Raw genomic sequence first — 6,162 nt, 5'->3', positions numbered from 1 at the left:
TGTTTTAAACGCCGGTTCTAATGTTGTACTTCTCCTACCGTACCCTTCTAATTTTCCCCTCCGATAATCCCGGCACATAAGGGATCTGAACATAAAACGCAAATTTATCACAATTCTGTATATTTCTGACTCAGGAATGATTCTTTCCTGGGTTCGTTTGGCACTTTAATTTATTACTAATTGAGGGGTATCCATGTGCTTCTGAGATTCCCCCCCGATTCAATTGTCTTAAATTCTTCTTTTAGGTCCAATTCTTTATCTCGAGCACAAGCTCACATGCTTCTATCAAACAACGTGTAGGGCTACTCCTTTCGTCTTGATTGACAGATTTTTGTGATGGTTTGGCCCACATCATTGATAATTTAATTATTTTCCATGTGTGTGTTATCTTTCTGAAAAACAGTTGTCCTTAAGGACATCCCTCTATCTCTTAATACACACACATCCAATAAAGGGAAGCTTGTTTTGGACTTCCACTTCCATTGTTTGAGGCGGATGGAAGGAGGAAAATACTTATTTAATGTGATTCTACTAAAAATTATTTTAATTCTCAATGGCTCCCATGAGAAAAAAAATAACCATAAGGTATCAATCCACATTACCTACCACCAAATCTTCGTGTTGGTGAAAACTGAGGCTGAAAGCCAAAGCGTTTTCGCTACAAGATTCCTCCATTTTCATTACATGTGTCTACACCTAGACATAGACTCTCAGGAGACTATCAAAATTAGCCTTTCCGAAATGAGGATTGGTGTGTCAGGAATGGGACCATGTCTGTAAATTCCCAGTAAGTGCTCTTGTACTAAACCTATACACCTGCATCCACAAATCCCCAGTCATATACTCTATTTTCTTGGTACATCCATTCCATCCGGTCTCCCTCAGTGTATAAAAGACCTAGGCGTTATATTTGCCAGAGCGGACATGTGGGAATTTTCCTGGACATATAGACTTCCACAACCAAGTAAGCAAAGGCAAACACAAGGATGCTTGGTTTCATAGCAAGATTCTCCAGAGGCATCGACCAACCCTTCTGCTCTTCGCTCTCTGTACTTGTTCCCTTGGTGAGACACGCTTGTAGGAATATGCAGAGTCCCGTGTGGTCGCCCTTACACTCTGTTGGCAATTAGGACGAGACTGGAGGCTCCTACAAAGGCGTTTATTTCTTTCGACCTTGATTTGTGTGTCCGGCCTGGCGTCTTTTGGGCCTGATCTTGACTATTGTGCCTGTGGAGGGAAACTGTCTCAGCAATCTGAACTTGTTCCACCATCTTGGCCCTGCGACCCCGGTGACCCGCGTGGCTGATGTTGTTCTTCTCTGGAAGATAGTTGAATGGTCACATGAACTGTCCAGATCTCCTAGCTTGAAATCGACCTCAGAGTTCCTGCAAACACAGAGGATCATCCGAGATCTGCTGGGGTCGAAGATACCACTCAACCAACTTCGACTTCAAACAGTCCTTTCGCAAGGTTTATTCGTCCTGGGAAAATATCACACAGTGTATTGCGTCTCCAAGGGTTGTGACCTGTTCTTTCGATGGACTTCACCTAGGTTCGTCGGCAGGCCTCCTCTCTTCTGCCTACTTCTTTCTGTTTATGTGACCCAAGACTAGAAATTGGGGGACCTAGTATAGCTTTTAAGCTGTTGCTTTAAGTGCATTGTTCATTGTATTATAATGTTGTATTTATTTAATTTCTATCTGTTATTTATTAAATGTTATATATTATATTTGAATTTATTTAGCACTATTTATTTATGTTCGCTCCTTATCTAATCTTATAATATTCGTTTAGCTAGTTGATTTGCTTGTTCCTCTGTTGCACAGAGAGTTTTTTATAAATAATTTTTTTACCTTTACGTAATTATTTATTATTCTACTTTTGTTGATATCTACCTATACTTTAGTTTGATTTTTATATAAAGTACAATTTATTTGAATCATTTTTTCTGAGTTTGGTTTCCCACTACTTGCAGGTAATTATTGTTGTTTGTTAATCTTTATTTTTTATTTTTTGTTATGTTTTGGATATTTATAAAACTTGTTTATATCTTTGGATAACTTATTATTTATTATGCAAAATTTTTGTATATTGCCCTACCTGATTTTGTTACTCTTTAATGTAGATTTTTTTCCATCTGATTGTATTAATTTTTTTCCCGACTTTATTTTACCATCTATGCTTGTCTTTGTAAATTTGGCTGCTTGGTGCAGTTGGAAATAAAAAATAAATTAAATAAAGATATTGGCGAAAATAGGAGACAGTGGAGAAACCCCATTGCCATCCCCTCATTTTGACGGTATAATTTTACCCTCTACTAACTCAAAATAATTGCATTGAGTGGCATAGTTCATAACAGTTCTCATAATTACTGGCACGGGGAAGTTTAAGTTTCTATCCTTTAATGTTTTGATCTTTCTTTTGAGACGTGATTTTAATAATTCCGAGAGTTTCTGGAACTGGTACATTTGTAAATAGACTTTCGACATCAAAAACTTCACCAGTTTGTCAGGTTTCAGTCAACTTTAGGGATTTTGACTTCTCCCTACAAGAATCCACTCAGGGAATTTTTAATGTAAAGAGTCCAGTTTTTTTCCTACCAAATGGCGTTTAAGATGTTCCAATGCGGACTTTAGACAAATTCCCTGCAAGGTGAGATCACGGGGAACTAATGATGGGCCGGAGAGGGGATGGTATGGTTTGGTGGGATTTTGGGTAAAGGGGGCCATACATATGGGGGCATATTTGGGAAGTGGTGAGAAGGAGTTAATTTAGATATCTAAATTTATCTGAAATAAAATTCTTTATGTTTTCCTTAAAGGTGATTTGCTACTTTGCGTTCAAATGAATCAGTCGGGTCCTTATATTTAAAACTGTATATTTGCCAGTATTTTAAAGTTTCCGCAATCCTTTTCTTTATTATCGCTACTGACGTCAAGTACAAACAGTTAGCCGTTGCCTTTATCCGGCTGGTAAGATTTTGAGACCGTGTTCGTTCTTTCCCAAGTGATCGACATGGAATTTATCTCTCCTCCTATAGTCAAATTGGGCTTTTGTAGGGAGGAATTTCTTCTGAGTAAAAGACGTGGCATCACACCGAATCCGGTCACACCTGTTTCCTCAGTGGTAAACTGTGAAACACCGCCGACTCCGATTTCCAGTTACGAGAATCCTGTGCCTTTACCGATTTTTTGTTGGCCACAGAAAAGTTTAAAACACCTTTGGATTAAGACTGATATTTCCGGCTTCATTGAGGATTTTTTGTAAGAGAGGTTGATTTACATTTTTTATTATTTGCATCCGTATTGCCACGTTGCCATCTGTTTAGGCAAATCAAATTTTTTGGGCCTAAATTGTTTTCATAGTTTGGAAATTTTCTTTTTCTTATCTGTTTTCAGAAACTTTGTTTACATCCTATTTTGGAATGCTTGTCGAGAATGGTTGTTGAATTCTGTACCGCAATCAGTGGGTTTTTCAATTTGTTTTTGTTTACAATCAATAGTATTTTGGAGGAGGCATCTTTTCACGATGATGGTATGCAATTCTTTCTTTAAGTAAAGATTTTAGAAGCAAGAAGACCTAAAACTTTACTGGTCTTTCCTACTATGAAAAAGGGGTTTTTTAGAAGTTTTTAAACACCTTTAGGCATAAAGGTGAAGTGAACAAATATGTTAAGCAATACATTAGAGCTCTGATGGCACGGACGGTGGGCTCAGGGTCAGGTGTTCTTAGGACCAATAATGTTTAATATTATTCATATAATGGAGCAGCCTCGAAAATTAAATTAAACTCAAAGATTTTTTGCTTTATGCAGATGGACACTTGCATGTGGTATGCTCTGCATTACAATAAAAAGTAAGGTTAAGATATGTAATTTTCAAATGATCTTGAAAAGCTTTTCGGCAATGGTTGTCCAAACATATAAAACTCACTTAATTAAATGTTAAGTAAATCAAAAATGTATTACTCTTTTTTGATATTAAAATATGTCTATGTGAATCTTTGCAAAAAGAAAATAAGTGTTATTATCATAAACACCAATGTATCTATTGGTTGCAAACTGTGATGTAATAGAAATAGTGAGTATATATGTCAAAATACTTAGGTCTAACTTATTGATAGAGATCTAAAATTGGGACATGTCTTTTATAAATAGACATTAAGGCACTAAACCTAAGAAAGATATTAATTATTGAAGAGAAAAATATCATCCATTGAGAAGGTTTTTTGAAACCCAATGATCTGCTAAGACAACTGTATACCTCTTGGTGTTTTTTGGAAAGGCCACTTTCGCAATTATGGAATAATATCCCACTACGAGTCTATTTTATATAGCAATCAAAAACTTTCACAAAGATTTGCTGTGAGAAAATATTTTATAATTTAAAGAAATATGATAGAATTTCAACATTTATTTAAAGGAAGACAACGTATTTTAAACTTTTAATCAACTTTATGTTTATCATTGTTTAAATTACATCCATAAATTCTTAGACAGTTTTGAACATTAAAAAAAAAGAATGTAGTTAATACAAGAATCATCGCAAGTAAAACAAATTTTCCAATGACCAAAACTACAACCAAGGAAGTTGGCAAGAAAGCAATTCACTGTATACAGCCATTAAGCATTTACAATGCATTCATAATGAACTATGGTGACAGTCTATTGTATGGAAATCGAAAACCAAAATTTAAGAATGAAAAGTAGAGAATATGTCAATAGACCTAAATTCTTAATTATTTTTATTTTAATTGTTGTGTCAACATTAAATTATAGTTGACTCTTCATACTTTAAAAATTGTTATTGGTTTTAAAGTTTGGTTATCAATGTCTGATTGTTAAGAACTGTTGTTGTTTGAAATTGTTTTGTATACATCTATATTGCTGCATTTGTTTATTGTATATATATATATTTTATATTAAATCACTGTTAATTCGTTGAGAATTATTGTTTTAAATACGCCTTCTAATAATATTACTGTAACATAAGTTGATTAATCTTTTGTATTTAAGTCATCTTATTTACTAGATAAATAGATGTGTGATACTATGCTATATAATGCATTTATAAATTCATACTATATACAAACCAAATAATATCTATTACTCGTATAATTATCTATATATATAAACTATCCCTAGATATATATTCATGGTTTTTTAAAAGTAAGGGTACGGCTTAATATTTTAAAAATAACCATAGGATATAACATCTGGCTAACTAAATTTTCCTTCCAGATGTTTTACAATTTTGATGTTTTTGCCCAAGTTACCTGATGTTGAGTCCGTTTGGAACTTCGCTCTTTATTAACCAACTGGTGTGCTTTAGTTCTAGTGTTCGGAGACACAATTGATTTGAATTTTTGACGCTCTTGTAGAATAGGTTTTGTCCAAAATAAGTGTTTTCAAAGTGTCATTGTGATTTAGAGACCATCCGGTTGCCGACAATTTTCTAAGTCTTGGTGCTTAGTAGTCGAATCGGTGTCCTGTCATACTTGTCCTCGAGGTATTTTTAATTGAGCCAAAATAATCTGCTATGAAATTTGTTTACATTGACTTTGGGAAATCAAGCAAATGAACATTTTAAGATTCACAAGTTGCTAAATGATATGATATGGCCTTGCTTTGTTCTTGGTGTTACTATTAAATTTTGGACGAATTTTATTAGTCTAATTTTGTAAAACCCTGGGTGGCATTGAGCTATTAATTTGGAATCAATAGTCTTTTGTAAATTAGCAACTCTTTAAGATAAAATCTTTTACCATATGAAAGCATTTTAATTACATCATCAATGTAACTTAATTTGTTTTTATTTTCCAAGTCACATTTGAAGTTACTACATAGTTTTTGAGCTCTATCTAAAGCTAAAAGACTGTATTTTACGATGTGTATCTCTTGTATACGTCAATGGATCTGGACAGACTGTCGTACTTTAAATATGCCTTAGTATTACATTAGGGGGTTTCACGTTTTTCATTTTGGTTTGGCCTGAACATATGCCATTTCTCAATAAATACTTCCATAGATACACATTTGGTACTGATGTCGTTTCGACGTTTTTCAAATGTAAATACCTAATTTGTTAATGGGGGGGGGTGGGGGGGGGGGGGGGTGGGGGGGGGGGGGGGTGGGGGGGGGGGGGGGTGGGGGGGGGGGGGGGT

The sequence above is a fragment of the Homalodisca vitripennis genome, chromosome 1 (assembly GCF_021130785.1).
Source record: "Homalodisca vitripennis isolate AUS2020 chromosome 1, UT_GWSS_2.1, whole genome shotgun sequence".
NCBI lineage: Eukaryota > Metazoa > Arthropoda > Insecta > Hemiptera > Cicadellidae > Homalodisca > Homalodisca vitripennis.
Note: the sequence above shows the minus strand (reverse complement) of the source record.